General features: G+C 41.5%; 2 pseudogenes; both read right to left on the reverse strand.

Moving 5' to 3' along the window:
- Positions 1–5,877: 5,877 nt before the first annotated feature.
- On the reverse strand, positions 5,878–7,732 carry LOC139473404 (uncharacterized; annotated as a pseudogene).
- Positions 7,733–14,068: 6,336 nt separating this feature from the next.
- On the reverse strand, positions 14,069–15,933 carry LOC139473300 (titin-like; annotated as a pseudogene).
- Between the last annotated feature and the right edge of the window lie 7,874 nt (positions 15,934–23,807).

Here is a 23,807-nt window from a genome sequence, read left to right on the forward strand (position 1 = left end):
GGGAAGTAGGGTGGATGGAGGGGGAAGTATGGATGGTGGAGGGGGAAGTATGGAGGGTGGAGATGGAAATAGGGACTATGGCGGGGGAAGTAGGGACTATGGAGGGGGAAGTAGTGAAGATGGGGAGGAAGTAGGAAAAATGAAGGAGCCGAAGGGAGGATGGAGGGGAAATACGGAGGATGGAGGGGGAAGTATGGAGTGTGCAGGGGGAAGTAGGGGGGATGGAGGGGAACTATGGAGGGTGGAGGGGGAAGTAGGGAGGTTTGCGAGGAAGTAGGAATAATGAAGGAGCCGAAGGGAGGAGGGGCGGGAAGTAGGTAGAATGGAGGGGGGAGTCCTGAGGGTGCAGGGGGAAGTAGTGAGGATGGAGGGGAAGTATTAGGGTGGAAGGAAAAGTAGGGAGGATGCAGGTTGAGGGGGAAGTAGGGAGGTTGGCGAGGAAGTAGGAATAATGAAGGAGCCGAAGGGAGGAGGGACGGGAAGTAGGTAGAATGGAGGGGGGAGTATGGAGGGCTGCGGGGGAAGTAGTGAGGATGGAGGGGAAGTATTAGGGTGGAAGGAAAAGTAGGGAGGATGCAGGTTGAGGGGGAAGTAGGGAGGTTGGCGAGGAAGTAGGAATAATGAAGGAGCCGAAGGGAGGAGGGACGGGAAGTAGGTAGAATGGAGGGGGAAGTATGGAGGGTGGAGGGGGAAGTAGTGAGAATGGAGGGGAAGTATTAGGGTGGAAGGAAAAGTAGTGAGGATGCAGGTTGAGGGGGAAGTAGGGAGGATGAAGGATGAATTAGAGAGGATGGAGAGGGAAGTTTGGACGATTGTGGGGGTACTAGGGAGGATGGCGGGAAAATATGGAAGGTTAAGGGGGAAGTAAGGAGGATGGAAGGGGAAGTATGGAGGGTGGAGGGGGAAGTATGGAGGATGGAGGTGGAAGATGAAGGTGGGGAGGAAGTTGGGATTATGGAGGGGGAAGTAGGAAGATGGGGTGAAGTAGGAATAAGGAAGGAACCAATGGGAGGATGGTGGGAAGTAGGGAGGATGGAGAAGGAAGTATGGGGGGTGGAGGGGGACGTAACGAGGGTGGAGGGGGCAGTAGGGAGGATGGAGGGGAAGTAGGGAGAATGGAGATGGAAGTAGGGAGGATGAAGGGGGTAGTTAAAGTTATGGAGGGGGAAGCAGTGATGATGGGGAGGAAGTAGGAGTATTGAAGGAGGGGGAAGTATGAAGGGTGGAGGGGGATGGAGGGGGAAATATGGAGGTGGAGGGGGGAGTATGGGCGAGGGAGGGGGGAAGTACAGAGAATGGACGGGGAAGTTGATATTAAGGAGGGGGAAGTAGAGATGATGGAGGGGAAGTTAAAATAAACGACCATCAAATGAAACACTTTAGAAAAAAAATGAAATAAATAAACGGAAAACCAGAACAAAAAACAAAAGAAAAATCGTTCCTTTAAAAAACAAACTACCGACAAAAACACCTAACAGGTGGAAGGGGAAGTAGGGAGGATGGAGAGGGAAGTTTGGACGATAGTTGGGGTACTAGAGAGGATGGCGGGGAAATATGGAAGGTTAAGGGGGAAGTTAGGAGGGTGGAGGGGGAAGTATGGAGGGTGGAGGGGAAAGTTTGGAGGATGGAGGTGGAAGTATGGGGGTGGAGGGGGAAGTAGGGAGGATGGGGGGAAGTAGGGAGGATGAATGAGAAATAGGGAACATGGAGGGGAAAGTAGGGAGGATGTGGTGGAAATAGCAAGGATGGAGAGGTAAGTAAGAAGGATCAGGGAGAATTAGGGAGGATGGGGGAGAAGTAGGGAGGATGGGGGGGAAGTAGTGATGATGTAGGGGAAGTAGGGACGATGTGGTGGAAGTAGTGAGGATGGAGGGGTAAGTAAGAAGGATCAGCGTGAATTAGGGGTAATGGGGGAGAAGTAGGGAGGATGGAGGGGAAGTAGTGAGGTTGGAGGGGAAGTAGGGTGGATGAGGTGGAAGAAGCGAGGATGGAGGGGGAAGTAGGGAGGGTGGAGGGGAAGTAGGGCAGGAAATGTTTACCATTTTCGTGAGCACCTGGTGTCATCACTGATTTTCAGGCAAAAAGATGTTCATGGCTATTTTGCCCTTTCGAGCAACTGAATTTGCTTATTTTATGACAAGGACGTTTAATAATTAACAGCAGTATAAAACCATACACAGTCCTCAGTTTCTATGTTGCTTTTAATTAAAGGAATAAAAAGGTAATTGAGCTTGTGAATGACATTATTTCCGTCATGTTATGTCATACATTGGTCAAAAATAAACTGTTTCGGGTTTCATATGTCAGAAAAAGAAGTTTCATAGTTTTTATATTTTTGTAGGACACATTCTCTTAACAGCTGAGAGAACGGGTCTGGCAAATGTACGAGCTGACATTAAACTGTGAAAATGCCACAAGTACATCTATATGAGACAAATCTGTGTCTCAACTGTGTACTGCTCAGGAAGAAGTATATGATGTGAAACAATATATTCTTGATAAATCAATGCATGTGTCATCATTGCTCATCAGAGTGACCCACCTTTTGTGTCCAGATCATGAAACATTTACCGTTCACCCACGCTTCTCTTTAGAATGTGTTAGTGACGATAGCTGCTAGTTGTGAAAAGTGATCTATGGAGGACCAGCTCTGACATGCACATTTAATCAACATATGATCAGTACTCACACCTTTTGGTTTCCATATTAGAAAACTTTTGCCTGTCACCCATTCTTGTCTGAAGAATGTGTAGGTCAAATCAGCTGCTGGCTGCGAATATTACTTGATGGAGGACCAGCTGTGACCTGGTTTGTTGTTTGTCATCGTGGTTTGTCTGGTCCAGACTGGATTACCATACATGCTGCCACATTACAGCTGTAAAATTACCCATTACTTCAATCACTCACCCATTGACCTGTTAACCATAACATGTTCCATGTGTGTGTTGCTGCATTCAGAGAAACACCTGAGGCTATAGAAGTACAATACAGATGTATCTGTCTGTTGGTTTGGAAAATGATACAGGTACTCACTCACATCTTACCAAGTATGTTCCACATTTGTTTTACTCACATCAGAGGTATCCATTCTCACCTTGACAGTCAAACAAAAATATATCTGATTTTGTGTGAGAAAATACCTCAATGGACACATCGTATGTTGTCTCTTGTCACCATATTGCGACAAAATTGCCAGTATGATGTAACGTTTGGCTTAAAGTCAGACACAGTAATTAAAGCAACTGCTCACATGTTCTCTTAATATCTTGTGCTAAGTATCTGACAAATAATCAAAGTGAAATTAAAATTTGATACTCCTGAGAATATTTTTAGTCATGAGAGATGCACAAAAATCGTATCATTGCTCATCAGAATGACCCACCTTTTGTGTCCAGATCATGAAACATTTACCGTTCACCCACACTTGTCTTGAGAATGTGTTAGTGACAATAGCTGCTAGTAGTGAAAAGTGATCTATAGAGGACCAGCTGTGACATACATATTGTATCAACTTATGATCAGTACTCATCAGAGTAACACCTTTTAGTTTCACATATTTGAAAACTTTTACCTGTCACCATTCTTGTCTGAAGAATGTGTAGGTCAAATCAGCTGCTGGCTGTGAATTTTACTTGATGGAGGACCAGCTGTGACCTGGTTTGTTGTGTGTCATCGTGGTTTGTCTGGTCCAGACTGGATTACCTTACATGCTGCCACATTACAGCTGTAAAATTACCCATTACTTCAATCACTCACCCATTGACCTGTTAACCATAACATGTTCCATGTGTGTGTTGCTGCATTCAGAGAACCACCTGAGGCTATAGAAGTACAATACAGATGTATCTGTCTATTGGTTTGGAAAATGATACAGGTACTCACTCACATCTTACCAAGTATGTTCCACATTTGTTTTACTCACATCAGAGGTATTCATTCTCACTAGATTATTTCTGATCTTTTGTGAGAAAATACCTCAATGGACACATCGTATGTTGTCTCTTGTAACTATATTGCGACAATATTGCCAGTATGATGTAACGTTTAGCTGAAAGTCAGACACAGTAATTAAAACAACTGCTCACATTTTCTCTTAATATCTGGTGCTAAGTATCTGACAAATAATCAAAGTAAAATTAAAATTTGATACTCCCGAGAATATTTTTAGTCATGAGTGATGCACAAAAAATCTCAAAGTTATATATGTGTGTGATTAATGAGGGTGCCAACCACCGTTTGAAATAGCCCATATTTCAATGTTGAACATATTTTTCGTCTTTTTTGTTACTTGCAAGGAGTGATAATTCAGTAACACATTTTGCTCTAAGCTTACGAGCATGCTTAGCCATGCATTGTTTGTGAAATGCCAGTTTAATTTACTTGCATCAGCTGTGAACACTGATATGGCTCAAGGACTTCTGACAACTTATTGTTGCAATTGGTTCAAGTTAAATTGTTCTCGTCAAGCAGTGTTTGTGTGACATTGAGGATGAAAATCACAGAACATAATTGTGGCTTTTCATTGAAGATATATGCTGATAGTTCATGATCAATCACAGTCAGATACAGTGATTGACATCTCCAAGATAATGCTGTTAACTATCTATTATTGTTTGTTGCTTATACCTTGCTTGGCAATATACTTTTATATACTCTACAAATATTTACAACGATCATGTCAACAACTGATAAAGATACTCTAAAAAATCTATCAATGTTCATTTATCATGCTATGTTAATTAGAATATGACCTGTTACACGGATCTGTTACCACTCCCGAAAACAGAATTGTACTATGGGCCTGAGGCCTTTCAGTATGGAATAAAACTTATCCTATCCTATCCAATACTTTTATTCAAATTGTTTCACTACCTTTACTAACCACATAATTCAACTTCAGTTATTGAAATAAAACATAACTACTACTTAGACTGCAAAGTGATATTTTATTATGAAACCATTGTAGACATAAGTTAGAAACAAAAACATGTTTTTCAGTTACATACTAACTAAACGGCCTCCAACCTCCCCTCACAGCCATCCCTTTCCACTCTTCACATACACTTACAAAACTGTACAGTGACATGTTTCCACAGTCTATTTTTTAACACTTGATAGTAGACAACATTTAGATGGTTCATAGTGAAAAAAAACAGGAAAGAGTAGAGACGACACAAATAGAGAGTACATAACAGGAAAGAGTAGAATAGCAGAGAGAACATTAAGATAATAGATAGTACAAGACAGGAAAGAGCAGGATAGTAGAGGGAACATTAAATGGTAGATAGTACAAAGGTGGAGAAAATGGGATAGTAGAGGGGACATCAAGATAGTTGGTAGTACAAGGAAGGAAAGATGGTGATCGTAGAGAGAAGAAAATTAAATAACAGACAGTACCACAAACAACAATAAGATAGTAGATAGTACAAAATACCAAAGTGTAACAGTAGAGAGTGAATGGGCTTCACACATTGTACCCATCTTGGGAATCGAACCCGGGTCTTCGGCCAGACGACCGAACGCTTTAACCACTGGGCTACCCGACCGCCCGAATAGAGTAGAGAGACAGCAGTAGGATGGTATAGTAGGAAAATGGGATAGTTCAGAGTGGTGCATCAATTATTGGCACTGAGAAATGTTTGAAGGGAAGAACAGGATAACAGAGAATGGAGAGAAGAAGAAAATAACAAAGTACAGATGTGAAGGAAAGTACAAAGTAGAGTAGTGTAAGATAGTACATTGTAAAGAAGTGTAGCACAGTAGGTGGAAGTGTAGAGCACAAGGACTATAAGCAAAAGACATGCTGAAGATAATGTATAAACATCAACCTAACTATACACTAATCTATACCTACCTGTCCCCTGCACCTTACAGTGTTTAGAAGAAGTCCCTGGTGCCAGACGAGAGACTGGAGCTGTACTCAGCCAGAAGAGCTTCCAGGTCCTCCAGAGTGTCCTGGGGCTCCTCCAGTCTTGCCTGCTTCACAGCTTGGGGCACCTCGCTGTTGTCATCTGGGCACTTCCTCTTGCGTGAGGGCAGGGACTCCTTGCTGGGCTCAGCAGTGGGTTTCTTCTTTTTCCTTAAAATGAGTTTGGTAAGATACAGATATTCCACATCATATTCATCATCAGAGTTGGGCTCACATCTGTCCACTGACTTGGCAGAATTTACACTTACTGTTGCAACAGTGACACCACCTGACTTAGGATTCTCTGATGCCGAAGCAACCTTATCCTTTAAATTCTTAACAGGGACAGGGAATGTCTTACAACTTGTACTGGGCAAGACAGACTTTGGCTTTAAGTAAGCACCGTCAGCAGACAACAACTGTTCAGCAAAACTTATGTTAGGTGAGGCCTTAATGATACTATTTCTACCCCCAGACTTTGTGATATGGTTCCCAAAGGATCTGCTCTGGGTTTTGATGTGCTGAGCTCCAAGAGGCTGAGGAACAAAGTAGGGCTTGCTCTCTGGCTGATACTTGCTCATTTTCTCCTTCAGAAAGCGAGGCTTTGGCTGAGGTTTTGGCCTGAACGTGCGTGGCTTGCGTTTGCAGGGCTTGAGCTCAGGTTTTCGCTTTTGATGGACATTGGGTTTGGGGTAACTTGTAGGCATGGCAGGAGTTTCAACATGGGCTATAGACTGGGGATGAGGAACTGGACTGGGTGGGTCAAGTTGGGGCAGAACACAGGAGAAGGCCTAATGGGCGATATAGTCATTGTATCATTTTTATGTTTCATGATCACGTAAGTACAAGTATATTCATCTTTTGAATTATGGTTTTGAGTTTTTAAATCATCACAAAAATAGAAAACCCTTGCATACCTCTGGTCTCATCAGCTCCAGGTCTAGCACTGAACTGGGCAGGCTGACAGGCGGCTGGCTGACAGGCATCGTCTCCCTACGTCTACTGCAAGGTGATGGCTGGACTGCAGGAGTAAGGGGGATACCAGTCACAGATGGCTGAACTCCAGGCTGCAGGAGTCTTGGCTGTAGGTAACCAGCACCCAGGGAGAGGTTAACAGGATTACCAGCTGGTATCCACATAGTCTTGTTATCTATCAAACATCTGGTCCCATCTCCCATCACCACTGTTGGCAACCCAGAGGGCAAGCAGGTCACATGCACTGTAACATGAATAGTTTACTAAACTGCCTACAAAATAATTCGTCATTTTGATAATAGTGAAGTCCAACATCTAACTGGAAACCGTTTATTGTCTTTTCAAAACAAGTTTAGCATGTGTGCAGGAATTCTACGAAGTCGAAAATGTTGTGTATCATGTTCACTTTTTATGCCAGTACAACTTAAATTCCCTAAAATGTTCAGGTTGCCAATCACCATCTTAAGTTATTGTGAAACTCTACAATATAAGACACTGAGAATTCCGAAGATTGTAGTTGTTTTTTGTGCAACTCTATAATGTAAGAACTACATACAGACAATGGCAATTTGAACTGATATATGGAAACATTAGCGTTTCATTGCTTGCATTGTAAACACATTAAAACAATTACATGTCCCTTTTTGTCACTGGTCAAAATACAAACTTTATATACCTGCCGTAGTAGGATTCATAGTTTTCTCCACCTCTTCAAGTCGTACACACTTTTAGAGTCGTATTTTGCACGATAAAACTGAGAACACTTCCAGTGATATCTCTCAAAATGGCTGACACACAGGAAGGGCTAACTGTTGTCATGACGCCGCTACTCTAGGCAAAACCACGCATGCGTCGACTTTATGCATAACTCAGCACTTCCGTCTGCCTTACATTGTAAATATATATAGATCTACATCAACACTTTGTTGTCATCAGTATGAGTTGAACTTGGAGAACAAACCTTGTGAAATACGAAGGTCATTCCAAGGGAAGCTACTCTAGTAGAGTTTGATATGTAAAAGTAGTTATCTTGCTTTGAATGAGGATTTTATGATCGCTTTAATTAATCTACTTGATAGTAGATAGTGAGTGAGTCAGTTCGAATTCGTTGTTAGTTGAGGGCCACGTGTGCCCCCTTTGCAATGTTAAATAAAATACACCAACACTTCATCTGTTAAGGTTTAGGCAGTGCCATTGTATTTAGTAATTAAAAAACAAATTACGTCAATGTATTATTTTCTATCAGATTAAGGGTGTGTTCAAGATTGGCAGTGCCACAATGGCCACTACATGAATCAAACACGAGTCATCTATATATCCCCGGAAATCCTAATCTAATGCAAAATAATCCAATAGAAGGGAAGCCAATTAAGTCACTGTAACTTAATATTCATTAACTCCTTCTGCTGGCAACAATGGTTGGTACATGAATAAAAATAGCGCCAAGGCACAGTTGCTCAACAGGAATATTCACAGTGAGGGCAGGTGGGGAAATGGAGGACATTGGAGGAGGGTTGGGGGGTGGGATGTGGAGGGATGTACACTCGTAGGCTGGAAGTAGGGGCAGGTGAGGAAATCGAAGACATGGGAGCAGGAGAGGGGAAATGACGTACTCTCGTGGGCCGGAGGAACGTCAGGTGGGAAAATGGGGGACATTTGAGGAAGACAGGTGAAGTACATTGTTAGGACTGAGGTAGGGGCAGGTGGGGAATTGGAGGACATTGGAGGCGGAGAAGGGAAGAGAAGAACACTGGTAGGACTGAGATAGGGGCAGATGGGGAATCGGAGGATATAGGAGCAGGAGAGGGGAAGGGAAGTTCACTGGTAGGACGGAGGTAGGGGCAGGTGGGGGGAATCGGAGGATATAGGAGCAGGAGAGGGGAAGGGAAGTACATTGTTAGGACGGAGGTAGGGGCAGGTGGAGAAAAGGAGGACATTTGAAAGGAGAGGGGAAGGGAAGTACATTGTTATTTCGGAGGTAGGGGCAGGTGGGGGGCATTGGAGGATATAGGAGCAGGAGAGGGGAGGGGAAGGGAAGTACATTGATAGGACGGAGGTAGGGGCAGGTGGGGAAATGGAGGACAATGGAGGAGGAGAGGGGAAGTAATTTGTGTGACGGATGTAGGAGCAGATAGAGGAAAGGGGGTACATGGGAGTATTTGTGGAGAAGGGAAGTGAGGTGGAAGGCCTGAAGTAGGTATAGACAGGGAAACGAAATGGAGATAGGACACAGAGAAAAGAAGGGAAGAACAGTTGCTGGATGGAGGTAGGAACAATTTGGGAAAGTAGGAGCTGGTTGATAAATAGGAATAAATAGGAGACAAGGGAGAAGGATAGAAGAAAAGAAAAGTGGTTGGGAAAACTGGGGACATGAGCGAACGGGACAGGGGGAGGGGATAATACAGAGGCGGCATGAAGGTGGGACACATGGAGAAATGGAAGATATAAAGGAGTAGGACAGGGGAAGGAAAGTATAATTAGAGAACGGAGGTCAGGGCTGGTGTGGAGATGGGGGGATTAGAGTAGGAGAGGTGAGTTGATCTATAAGGGTTCGAAACTGCAAGAAGAAACTGGTCGTGAATTTGATGACATGGGACTAGCCGAGCTGAAGGGAACTATTGTGAAAGGTCGGAGGTATGGACTGGTGGGAAATTAGGGTCATGGTCTATGAGAGAGGATGGGAAGTAAAGTGGGAGGACGATGGTAAGGGAGAAAATATACTAAAATTGAAATTCAGAGGTCGTGTAGCATTGTCCTCAATGGAATAGTGCAATAAGTCCTTTGTTAAGCCTTGTTAACGTATTGAGACCATTTGTGAAAATTAATGTCAGATTAACAAGAGAAACCTGATATGAACAATAGGTCTGGCACACTGTAATCGGCCACGAACCATCTCTTGGGACTTGTACAACTAACGTTGAACACTGCCACACGTGTCTCCAGCTACATATGATATTGCTAGGGTATTTCTAATTCACTTTTGGTTTCAACAAAGAAAGTAAATGCGCCATCATGTGCCTGGATTTCTGGTCCATCATTTGATTGTCTGGTTTGTTTACATGCTCCCGTGGCATGGCAGGAGTACTGCTGTGTTGTGCCAGGAAACAAAGATATACTTTCTTATGCAAATTATGCAGGAACTACCTGTAGGACAGGAAATGTTTACCATTTTCGTGAGCACCTGGTGTCATCACTGATTTTCAGGCAAAAGTATGTTCATGGCTATTTTGCCCTTTCGAGCAACTGAATTTGCTTATTTTATGACAAGGACGTTTAATAATTTACAGCAGTATAAAACCATACACAGTCCTCAGTTTCTATGTTGCTTTTAATTAAAGGAATAAAAAGGTAATTGAGCTTGTGAATGACATTATTTCCGTCATGTTATGTCATACATTGGTCATAAATAAACTGTTTCGGATTTCATATGTTAGAAAAGAAAGTTTTATAGTTTTTATATTTTCATAAGAAACATTCTCTTAATAGTTGAGAGAATGGCTCTGCCAAATGTACGAGCTGACATTAAACTGTGAAAATGCCACAAGTACATCTATATGAGACAAATCTGTGTCTCAACCGTGTATTGCTCAGGAAGAAGTATATGATGTGAAACAATATGTTCTTGATAAATCAATGCATGTGTCATCATTGCTCATCAGAGTGACCCACCTTTTGTGTCCAGATCATGAAACATTTACCGTTCACCAATGCTTCTCTTTAGAATGTGTTAGTGACAATTGCTGCTAGTTGTGAAAAGTGATCTATGGAGGACCAGCTGTGGCATGCATATTATATCAACTTATGATCAGTGCTCATCAGAGTAACACTTTTTGGTTTCCATATTAGAAAACTTTTACCTGTCACCCATTCTTGTCTTAAGAATGTGTAGGTCAAATCAGCTGCTGGCTGCGAATATTACTTGATGGAGGACCAGCTGTGACCTGGTTTGTTGTTTGTCATCGTGGTTTGTCTGGTCCAGACTGGATTACCTTACATGCTGCCACGTTACAGCTGTAAAATTACCCATTACTTCAATCACTCACCCATTGACCTGTTAACCATAACATGTTCCATGTGTGTGTTGCTGCATTCAGAGAAACACCTGAGGCTATAGAAGTACAATACAGATGTATCTGTCTATTGGTTTGGAAAATGATACAGGTACTCACTCACATCTTACCAAGTATGTTCCACATTTGTTTTACTCACATCAGAGGTATCCATTCTCACCTTGACAGTCAAACAAAAATATTTCTGATTTTGTGTGAGAAAATACCTCAATGGACACATCATATGTTGTCTCTTGTCGCTATATTGCGACAATATTGCCAGTATGATGTAACGTTTAGCTGAAAGTCAGACACAGTAATTAAAACAACTGCTCACATGTTCTTTTAACATCTGGTGCTAAGTATCTGACAAATAATCAAAGTAAAATTAAAATTTGATACTCCCGAGAATATTTTTAGTCATGAGTGATGCACAAAAAATCTCAAAGTTACATTTGTGTGGGATTGATGAGGGTGCCAACCACCGTTTTGGAATACTGATGCCCATATTCCAATGTTGAAAATATTTTTCGTCTTTTTTTGTTTCTTGCAAGGAGTGACAATTCAGTAACACATTTTGCTCTAAGCTTACGAGCATGCTTAGCCATGCATTGTTTGTGAAATGCCAGTTTAATTACTTGAACACAGATATGGCTCAAGGACTTCTGACAACTTATTGTTGCAATTGGTTCAAGTTAAATTGTTCTCGTCAAGCAGTGTTTGTGTGACATTGAGGATTAAAATCACAGAACATAATGGTGGCTTTTCGTTGAAGACATATGCTGATAGTTCATGACCACTCACAGTCAGATACTGTGATACACATCTCCAAGATAATGCTGTTAACTATCTATTATTGTTTGTTGCTTATACCTTGCTTAGCAATATACTTTTATTCAAATTGTTTCACTACCTTTACTAACCACACAATTCAATTTCAGTTATTGAAATAAAACATAACTACTACTTAGACTGCAAAGTGATATTTTATTATGAAACCATTGTAGACATAAGTTAGAAACAAAAACATGTTTTTCAGTTACATACTAAATAAACGGCCTCCAACCTCCCCTCACAGCCGTCCCTTTCCACTCTTCACATACACTTACAAAACTGTACAGTGACATGTTTCCACAGTCTATTTTTTATCACTTGATAGTACAGACAACATTTAGATGGTTCATAGTGAAAAAAAAACAGGAAAGAGTAGAGACAACACAAATAGAGAGTATATAACAGGAAAGAGCAGGATAGTAGAGGGAACATTAAACAAATAGAGCGTACATAACAAGAAAGAGTAGGATAGTAGAGGCAACATTAAGAAAATAGATAGTACGAGACAGAAAAGAGTAGATTGTAGAGGGAAAATGAAGATTATATGAAAAATAGTAGAGAGGACATCAAGATAGTTGGTAGTAGCCTGCAACCTCGGGGTATCGCGGTACTTGTCATGTACGCTAAACGGAACAAAATGCACTCACTAACCTTTATGTTTATTCGTGTTCTCTGTATCAGATATCATTCATGATATCAAACAATGCATATTTTACTGATAAAAGTTCATTATTTACATTAGTAGCTCCGAGTAAAAGCCGTGCCTCGCGCTCTGTTTGACAAGGGAGCGAACTCCATCGTATCGCGGTACAGAGAAAAGTTGTGTATGGAGGTCCGAATTGGACAAAAAGAAGACATAATTCTACCAACCACTTGGTGTGATCATGCCAGACATCAGTGATTTGTCCAGACAAGTGCAAAGACAGCACAAGTAAAATTCTAAATGTGTTATCAGCAATAGGTATTCAATGCATATTTACCGAAAAGTAAGAGAAAAATATTTTTTATAAGTCAACATCAAAATATCAGAAATGATATTTTAAGATTGTTTAAAAAGAATTGGATGACAATAATTTGTCACAAAATGGAAAAATGTTAAAAGTCAACAATAAATATATAAAAAGCACTCCTAGTATGCCCAAAGTATGTATTTATCTTTTGGTTACTAGTGAAGAACGTATTTCTAAGTTTGGCATTATGGTCCTTATGATCTCCCAATAGATTCTTGGCACAGAGCGGGAAAAAATGTGCGGACTACGTAACTTCCGTTACCTCATTAGTCGCCATGAATATGCAGATGATCTAGTTCAGGTCGATTGAGAAAGTTTACTTGGGGAACTGCGGGTTATATCGTTGGCCATTAATAGATGGGGGTAAGGCAATATTACAACAGATGCCAGAAATAGGTATCAACGGATTAATAACTCCTTACTTACAGCAGACGGAACATTCCGAGGAAATTGAAATTGTTTACGAAGTGAGCACTTCCTGGTTACTGATTTGCATTAATAGACAGCCGCTTAGAGGCGTGTCCAGCGTGAACTAACGGAAATCACAAATGCCGCGATACGATGAATGCCGCGGTACCATGGGGTCCGAGTATACAAGGAAGGGAAGATGGTGATCGTAGAGAGAAGAAAACTAAATAACAGACAGTACAAGAGAGGAGTGAGTGGGATAGGAGAGACGACAATAAGATAGTAGATAGTACAAGGCAAGAAAGTATGGTTTTACGCCGCTTTTAGCAATATTCCAGAAATATCAGGGCGGGGGACACCAGAAATGGGCTTCACACATTGTACCCATCTTGGGAATCGAACCCGGGTCTTCGGCCAGATGACCAAACGCTTAACCACTGGGCTACCCGAATGCCTAACAGAGTAGAGAGACAGCAGTAGGATGATATAGTAGGAAAATGGGATAGTACAGAGTGGTGCATCAATTATTGGTACTGAGAAATGTTTGAAGGGAAGAACAGGATAGCAGAGAATGGAGAAAAGAAGAAAATAACAAAGTACAGATGTGAAAGAAATTTCAAAGTAGAGTAGTGTAGGATAGTACATTGTACAGAAGTGTAGCACAGTAGGCAGTAGTACAGAGTAGGGTAGTGTATGGCAAAACATAGTAGAGTAGTGTAAGATAGTACATAGGACAGAAGTGTAGCACAGTAGATGGTAGTGTAGAGCACAACCGTACTGCAAAAACAAGGACTATAACCAAAAGACATGTTGAAGATAATGTATAAACATCAACCTAACTATACACTAATCTATACCTACCTGTCCCCTGCACCTTACAGTGTTTAGAAGAAGTCCCTGGTGCCACATAAGACACTGGAGCTGTACTCAGCCAGGAGAGCTCCCAGGTCCTCCAGAGTGTCCTGGGGCTCCTCCAGTCTTGCCTGCTTCACAGCTTGGGGCACCTCGCTGTTGTCATCTGGGCACTTCCTCTTGCGTGAGGGCAGTGACTCCTTGCTGGGCTCAGCAGTGGGTTTCTTCTTTTTCCTTAAAATGAGTTTGGTAAGATACAGATATTCCACATCATATTCATCATCAGAGTTGGGCTCACATCTGTCCACTGACTTGGCAGAATTTACACTTACTGTTGCAACAGTGACACCACCTGACTTAGGACTCTCTGATGCCGAAACAACCTTATCCTTTACGGTCTTAACAGGGACAGGGAATGTCTTGCAACCTGTACTGGGCAAGACAGACTTTGGCTTTAAGTAAGCACCGTCAGCAGACAACAACTGTTCAGTAAAACTAATGTTAGGTGAGGCCTTAATGATACTATTTCTACCCCCAGACTTTGTGATATGGTTCCCAAGGGATCTGCTCTGGGTTTTGATGTGCTGAGCTCCAAGAGGCTGAGGAACAAAGTAGGGCTTGCTCTCTGGCTGATACTTGCTCATTTTCTCCTTCGGAAAGCGAGGCTTTGGCTGAGGTTTTGGCCTGAACGTGCGTGGCTTGCGTTTGCAGGGCTTGAGCTCAGGTTTTAGCTTTTGATGGACATTGGGTTTGGGGTAACTTGTTGTAGGCATGGCAGGAGTTTCAACATGGGCTATAGACTGGGGATGAACTGGACTGGATGGGTCAAGTTGGGGCAGAACACAGGAGAAGGCCTAATGGGCGATACAGTCATTGTATCATTTTTATGTTTCATGATCACGTAAGTATAAGTATATTCATCTTTTGAATTATGGTTTTGAGATTTAAACTCATCAAAAAAAAAGAAAGAATACCCCTGCATACCTCTGGTCTCATCAGCTCCAGGTCTAGCACAAAACTGGGCAGGCTGACAGGCGGCTGACTGACAGGAATTATCTCCCTACGTCTACTGCAAGGTGATGGCAGGACTGGAAGAGTAAGGGGGATACCAGTCACAGATGACTGAACTCCAGGCTGCAGGAGTTTTGGCTGTTGGTAACCAGCACCCAGGGAGAGGTTAACAGGATTACCAGCTGGTATCCAGATAGTCTTGTTATCTATCAAACATCTGGTCCCATCTCCCATCACCACTGTTGGCAACCCAGAGGGCAAGCAGGTCACATGCACTGTAACATGAATAGTTTACTAAACTGCCTACAAAATAATTCGTCATTTTGATAATAGTGAAGACCAACATCTAACTGGAAACCGTTTATTAGATCTAAGTCTTTTCAAAACAAGTTTAGCATGTGTGCACGAATTCTACTAAGTCGAAAATGTTGTGTATCATGTTCACTTTTTATGCCAGTACAACTTAAATTCCCTAAAATGTTCAGGTTGCCAATCACCATCTTAAGTTATTGTGAAACACTACAATATAAGACACTGAGAATTCCGAAGATTGTTGTTGGTTTTTGTGCAACTCTATAACATAAGACCTACATACAGACAATGACAATTTGAACTGATATATGGAAACATCAGCGTTTCATTGTTTGCATTGTAAACACATTAAAACAATTACATGTCCCTTTGTCACTGGTCAAAATACAAATTTTATATACCTGCCGTAGTAGGATTCATAGTTTTCTCCACCTCTTCAAGTCGTACACACTTTTAGAGTCGTATTTTGCACGATAAAACTGAGAACACTTCCAGTGATATCTCTCAAAATGGCTGACACACAGGAAGGCCTAACTGTTGTCATGACGCCGCTACTCTAGGCAAAACCACGCATGCGTCGACTTTATGCATAACTCAGCACTTCCGTCTGCCTTACATTGTAAATATATATAGATCTACATCAACACTTTGTTGTCATCAGTATGAGTTGAACATGGAGAACAAACCTTGTGAAATACGAAGGTCATTCCAAGGGAAGCTACTCTAGTAGAGTTTGATATGTAAAAGGAGTTATCTTGCGTGAATGAGGATTTTATGATCGCTTTTATGAATCTACTTCATGTTTGCAATGATAGTGAGTGAGTCAGTTCGAATTCGTTGTTAGTTGTGGGCCACGTGTGCCCCCTTTGCAATGTTAAATAAAATACACCGACACTACATCTGTTAAGGTTTAGGCAGTGCCATTGTATTTAGAATTTAATAAACAAATTACGTCAATGTATTATTTTCTATCAGATTAAGGGTGTGTTCAAGATTGGCAGTGCCTATATATATCCCCGGAAATCCTAATCTAATGCAAAATAATCCTATAGAAGGGAAGCCAATAAAGTCACTGTAAAATAATATTCATTAACTCCTTCCGCTGGCAATAATGGTTGGTGCATGAATAAAAATAGCGCCAAGGCACAGTTGCTCAACAGGAATATTCAAAGGGATAGTGAAATTCTTGCCATAAAGTAAGAAATGTGTGGCTGGGAACTGGTTGTGTATATATTTGTTCCATCAATGAGGACAGCGTGATATTCTTGAAAATTGTTTAATTGTTCTGTACTGCTCTTAACATGATAACAGATGATATGAAAAGAAGTATATTGGGAAGCCGGGGGTAGGGACAGGTGGGGAAATGGCTGATATAGAGTAGGTGAGGAAATGGGAACTATAGTGGTTGCGTGGAAGTAGGGCAGGTGGGGAAATGGAGGACATTGGAGGAGGGGTAGGGGGTAGGAGGCTGGAAGTAGGGGCAGGTGAGGAAATCGAAGACATGGGAGCAGGAGAGGGGAAATGACGTACTCTCGTGGGCCGGAGGTACGTCAGGTGGGAAAATGGGGGGCACTGGAGGAGGAGATGTGAAGTACGTTGTTAGGACTGAGGTAGGGGCAGGTGGGGAATTGGAGGACATTGGTGGCGGAGAGGGGAAGACAAGAACACTGGTAGGACGGGGGTAGAGCAGGTGGAGAAAAGGAGAACATTTGAGGTGGAGAGGGGAAGGTAAGAACACTAGTAGGACGGGGGTAGAGCAGGTGGAGAAAAGGAGGACATTTGAAAGGAGAGGGGAAGGGAAGTACATTGTTAGTACGGAGGTAGGGGCAGGTGGGGAATCGGAGGATATAGGAGCAGGAGAGGGGAAGGGAAGTACATTGTTAGGACGGAGGTAGGGGCAGGTGGGGAAATGGAGGACAATGGAGGAGGAGAGGGGAAGTAATTTGTGTGACGGATGTAGGAGCAGGTAGAGGAAAGGGGGTACATGGGAGTATTTGTGGAGAAGGGAAGTGAGGTGGAAGGCCTGAAGTAGGTACAGACAGGGAAACGAAATGGAGACAGGACACAGAGAGGAGGGAAAAACAGTGGATGGATGGAGGTAGGAACAAGTGTAGAAAGTAGGAGCTGGTTGATAAATAGGAGACAAGGGAGAAGGAGAGGGGAAAAGAAGAAAAGTGGTTGGGAAAACTGGGGACATGAGCGAACGAGACAGGGGAAGGAGGGGATAATACAGAGGCGGCATGAAGGTGGGACACATGGAGAAATGGAAGATATAAAGGAGTAGGACAGGGGAAGGAAAGTATAATTAGAGAACGGAGGTCAGGGCTGGTGTGGAGATGGGGAGATTAGAGTAGGAGAGGTGAGTTGATCTATAAGGGTTCGAAACTGCAAGTAGAAACTGGTCGTGAATTTGATGACATGGGAGTAGCCGAGCTGAAGGGAACTATTGTGAAAGGTCGGAGGTATGGACTGGTGGGAAATTAGGGTCATGGTCTATGAGAGAGGATGGGAAGTAAAGTGGGAGGACGATGGTAAGGGAGAAAATATACTAAAATTGAAATTCAGAGGTCGTGTAGCATTGTCCTCAATGGAATAGTGCAATAAGTCTTTTGTTAAGCCTTGTTAATGTATTGAGACCATTTGTGAAAATTAATGTCAGATTAACAAGAGAAACCTGATATGAACAATAGGTCTGGCACACTGTAATCGGCCACGAACCATCTCTTGGGACTTGTACAACTAACGTTGAACACTTCCACACGTGTCTCCAGCTACATATGATATTGCTAGGGTATTTCTAATTCACTTTTGGTTTCAACAAAGAAAGTAAATGCGCCATCATGTGCCTGGATTTCTGGTCCATCATTTGATTTTATCTGGTTTGTTTACATGCTCCCGTGGATGGCAGGAGTACTGCTGTGTTGTGCCAGGAAACAAAGATATACTTTCTTATGCAAATCATGCAGGCACTACCTGTAGGACAGGAAATGTTTACCATTTTCGTGAGCACCTGGTGTCATCACTGATTTTCAGGCAAAAATATGTTCATGGCTATTTTGCCCTTTCGAGCAACTGAATTTGCTTATTTTATGACAAGGACGTTTAATAATTTACAGCAGTATAAAACCATACACAGTCCTCAGTTTCTATGTTGCTTTTAATTAAAGGAATAAAAAGGTAATTGAGCTTGGGAATGACATTATTTCCGTCATGTTATGTCATACATTGGTCATAAATAAAATGTTTCGGATTTCATGTCAGAAAAGGAAGTTTTATAGTTTTTATATTTTCATAAGACACATTCTCTTAATAGTTGAGAGAATGGCTCTGCCAAATGTACGAGCTGACATTAAACTGTGAAAATGCCACAAGTACATCTATACGAGACAAATCTGTGTCTCAACCGTGTATTGCTCAGGAAGAAGTATATGATGTGAAACAATATATTCTTGATAAATCAATGCATGTGTCATCATTGCTCATCAGAGTGACCCACCTTTTGTGTCCAGATCATGAAACATTTACCGTTTACCCACGCTTCTCTTTAGAATGTGTTAGTGACAATTGCTGCTAGTTGTGAAAAGTGATCTATGGAGGACCAGCTGTGGCATGCATATTACATCAACTTATGATCAGTGCTCATCAGAGTAACACTTTTTGGTTTCCATATTAGAAAACTTTTACCTGTCACCCATTCTTGTCTTAAGAATGTGTAGGTCAAATCAGCTGCTGGCTGCGAATATTACTTGATGGAGGACCAGCTGTGACCTGGTTTGTTGTGTGTCATCGTGGTTTGTCTGGTCCAGACTGGATTACCTTACATGCCGCCACATTACAGCTGTAAAATTACCCATTACTTCAATCACTCACCCACTGACCTGTTAACCATAACATGTTCCATGTGTGTGTTGCTGCATTCAGAGAAACACCTGAGGCTATAGAAGTACAATACAGATGTATCTGTCTATTGGTTTGGAAAACGATAGAGGTACTCACTCACATCTTACCAAGTATGTTCCACATTTGTTTTACTCACATCAGAGGTATCCATTCTCACCTTGACAGTCAAACAAAAATATTTCTGATTTTTTGTGAGAAAATACCTCAATGGACACATCGTATGTTGTCTCTTGTCACTATATTGCGACAATATTGCCAGTATGATGTAACGTTTAGCTTAAAGTCAGACACAGTAATTAAAGCAACTGCAACATGTTCTCTTAATATCTGCTGCTAAGTATCTGACAAATAATCAAAGTGAACTTAAAATGTGATACTCCCGAGAATATATTTAGTCTCGAGTGATGCACAAAAATCTCAAAGTTATATATGTGTTGGATAAATGAGGGTGATGCCCATATTTCAATGTTGAAAATTATTTTTCGTCTTTTGTTTCATGCAAGGAGTGACAATTCAATGACACATTTTGCTCTAAGCTTACGAGCATGCTTACAACAAAACAATTCAATTTCAGTTATTAAAATAAAACATAACTACTACTTAGACTGCAAAGTGATATTTTATTATAAAACCATTGAAGACATAAGTTAGAAACAAAAACATGTTTTTTCAGTTACATACTAAATAAGCGGCCTCCAACCTCCCCTCACAGCCGTCCCTTTCCACTCTTCACATACACTTACAAAACTGTACAGTGACATGTTTCCACAGTCTATTTTTTAACACTTGATAGTACAGACAACATTTAGATGGTTCATAGTGAAAAAAAAACAAAAAAGAGTAGGATAGTAGAAACAGCATTAAGAAAATATAGATAGTACAAGACAGAAAAGAGTAGGTTGTAGAGGGAACATTAAAATAATAGATAGTACAAGACAGAAAAGAGTAGGTTGTAGAGGGAACATTAAAATAATAGATAGTACAAGACAGGAAAGAGTAGGTTGTAGAGGGAACATTTAGATAATAGATAGTACAAGACAGGAAAGAGTAGGATAGTAGGGGGAAGATTGAAATAATAGATAGTACAAGACAGGAAAGAGTAGGATAGTAGAGGGAACTTTCAGATAATAGGTAGTACAAGACAGGAAAACAGTATAAAAGAGGGAACATTAAGAAAATAGATAGTATAAAACGGGAAAGAGCAGGATAGTAGAGGGAACATTAGATGGTAGATAGTACAAAGGTGGAGAAAATGTGATAGTAGAGAGGACATTAAGATCGTAGGTAGTACAAGGAAGGAAAGATGGTGATAGATGAGAGAAGAAAATTAAATAACAGACAGTACAAGACGGGAGTGAGTGGGATAGAAGAGACGACAATAAGATAGTAGATAGTACAAGACAGGAAAGAGGAAGATAGAGAGAAAAAAATAAAGACAGCAGACAGTACAAGACAGGAGAGAGTAGGATAGGAGAGACAACACTTAGATAGTAGATAGTACAAAATACCAAAGAGTAACAGAGTAGAGAGACAGCACTAGGATGGAAGATAGTAGGAAAATGGGATAGTACAGAGTGGTGCATCAGCCATTGGTACTGAGAAATGTTTGAAGGGAAGAACAGGGTAGCAGAGAATGGAGAGAAGAAGAAAGTAACAAAGTACGGATGTGAAGGAAAGTACAAATAATGATTGAGTATGATAGTACATAGTAGTGCAGTGTAAGGGTAGTGTAGGGCAGTTCTAAATAGCATAGTGAATGACTGGTGAGTGCACAATACAGTAGTGTTTGGCAGTACACATGGGGGTAGTGTTGGACAGTACATGAGAGGATAGTGTCGGACAGTAGAGAGTAGGGAAGTGTAGGCCAATACAGTGCAGTGTAGGACAGTATGTGGACTGAAGAGATAGTTGGATATATTAAGTAAGTATAGAATAGGGTAGTAGTGTATGACAGCAGAATAATGTAGTATAGAATAGGAATAGGATAGATAGGAGGTCAGAGTAGGTCAGTACATGGAAGGGTGGCTTGGTCATAGACTAACATTTAGTCTCTGAAATCTTATATTACACAATATCCTTCTTGACTCTAAAAATAAAAAAATTCCCTATGCTGATTTCAGAGACTAAACATTTTCAGAGCCTTCCTATCAGGGCAATCTTGAAATGTAAATTGGACACATGTAAGTGTCCAAATAAATTTTCTAAAGCACATTCTCTGACCACCTTATCAACCGATCTGTCCACAGCACCCGCCACATGGATTCCATCCCTGTATTTATTACCCCCCTGGTCAGGAGTCTTGGTTGGGGGCAGGGGGGAGGGAGAGGGCAGGGCATGGTAGTATCAGATGTCACTGACACACAAAGAACGGCCACATGGTTCCTTTGTGTGACTTTACTGCTACTGGTTTTGGAGCTGTGCTGTTACATTTATCTGGCTTATTCTATTATTCAGTAACATGTCCTGATGGCTTTTACCCCACAAAATTCAGGAACTCCAACCAAACTTTCTAAAACTGTGAATATTTCACCCAAGACTAAAACTACTGTTTGCCTTGTGTGTGGGAATGATGTCAAGGATGTGAATTACAGGAGGAGATTATTCAGAGGCGACACAAAAACGGACATTTGTTTACTATTTGAGAAGTATCTTGAAGCCAATATTTCAATTGAGTGTTCAACTAATATTGTTTGTAAAAAATGTCAGTTACACTTGTGGAGAGCAAGGGATATTATTGACAAACTTAGAACCTCATACCATCAAACTGTGTCCCGTTTGTATGACACCCATGGTTCAGAGACTAAGAAACGCTTGCTAAACGAAGATTGCGAACAGAAACCGGCCAGGAGGAAAACATTATTTCCAACAGGATCAGATTTATCTGGAGCATCATGTATTGGGAAGGAGACCAGTGACATTACGGTGAGTACATCTTTTTTGATACAAACAATTATACTATTTATAATATCATGATAAAACTTGCATATTAATAATTTATTGCATGGATATGAAATATGATATTGTGACTATAGAATAATCGGGGTGAAACGATGCGTCGATGGATCATGAGTCTTAATGCGACGATACAATTTATGATACGTTTTTTTCAGTATCGATACAAGACGATACACTTGCTGACATAAATTACTTAATACATGTTTAATGACAACCCAGCGACTTTGTCAGTCAGCTATCTCAAAATGTGTTGTAATTAGGAAATTCTACATACAGTAGGTATATTGTAGTTAAGATATCCAATCTTTTTTACAGGTATCAATTCCCTCACAACAGCATGGCCATTTCACAGTAGCACAGACGCTTTTCCCCCTGCTGACGGCCCTGAAAACATCAGACTTCTGCTACATATCGACAGTGGCACTAGACATACAAGACGTAAGGGTACATGTCTTGAAGTCGATCACCAAACAGCTCACAAAGGAAATTGCTGGTCTATGTGGCAAGAATGAGCCTTCCATTTTAAGGAAGAATGATAAGTCCACCATTCTAAATCTTACATGGGATTCCATAGTAAGTGAATGGAAAACAAAGGCTCCTTTGTACTGGTCTTTTTTGGAGATTTTTATCTCAAACCCAGCTCTCCAGTTAAACAAATTAAAGGATGCTAAGTCCCTTATTCCTGGCCTCGTGACAGCTGGTTCGAAGCTGATCTCCCTCTACAACCAGCAACTGAGCCTGGTGCAACACCTAAACAGCATCATTCTCCTGCAAGGTGGGGCCAAGAAGTCCTTGTTCAACCGATTAAATGCCACGCATGATAGTCTCAGCTACAATGCTACTATTAATCAGGTTGAAAGATTTGCTTCTGACTGGCCAGAGACTATAAAATTGTGGAAAGAGCACTGTGAGCGTGATGGAAGACGTGAGCGTCAGCTACAGGAAAACATAGCTCACACAAGAGGTGAAATGCTGGAATATGGTGCCACTCCTGATAAAATCTTCTACCTTGCTGGTGAACAAGAAGCTCTTCTTGCTCACAGAAAACAAATGCACAAGGGGTACTATTTTGTTGGTGACAATGTTGACTTTTACACCCGGGTACGGCACATGTCATATTTGAGGCAAAATCAGAGCCAGCACATGTTTCAGATGTGTGCCTACAAAAACAGGGTATCGGGCAATAACCTCGATGACACGTCACCAAAAGATGACATCAACGCCATTCCGTTTAAAAAGTTCATACCAAATGATGAAGATCGCAGTAAACTCGCCGAGGAATTTGCCTACTTTGTAGCGAAAGCATGGGCACAACACATCCCCTGCTTTCAAAGCTTTGCAGCAGTACTGCCTAAGTTTATTCCCCACGAAAACATCCAGGAAACAAAGAAGAAGACTGAAAGGGTATGTTTTCTATTTACTTACGTCTTTTGTTTAGTTATAAGCGGCCTTCAAAAGCGACTATGCTTGTCGTAAGAGGGGACTAATGGGATCAGGTGGTCAGACTAGCTGACTTGGTTGATGCATGCCATCGTATCCCAATTGTGTGGATTGATGCTCATGATGTCAATCACTAGACTGTCCAGTCTGGAC

Source organism: Haliotis cracherodii, unplaced genomic scaffold (genome assembly GCF_022045235.1).
Source record: "Haliotis cracherodii isolate W230 unplaced genomic scaffold, xgHalCrac1.p SCAF_28, whole genome shotgun sequence".
Classification (NCBI taxonomy): Eukaryota; Metazoa; Mollusca; class Gastropoda; order Lepetellida; family Haliotidae; genus Haliotis; species Haliotis cracherodii.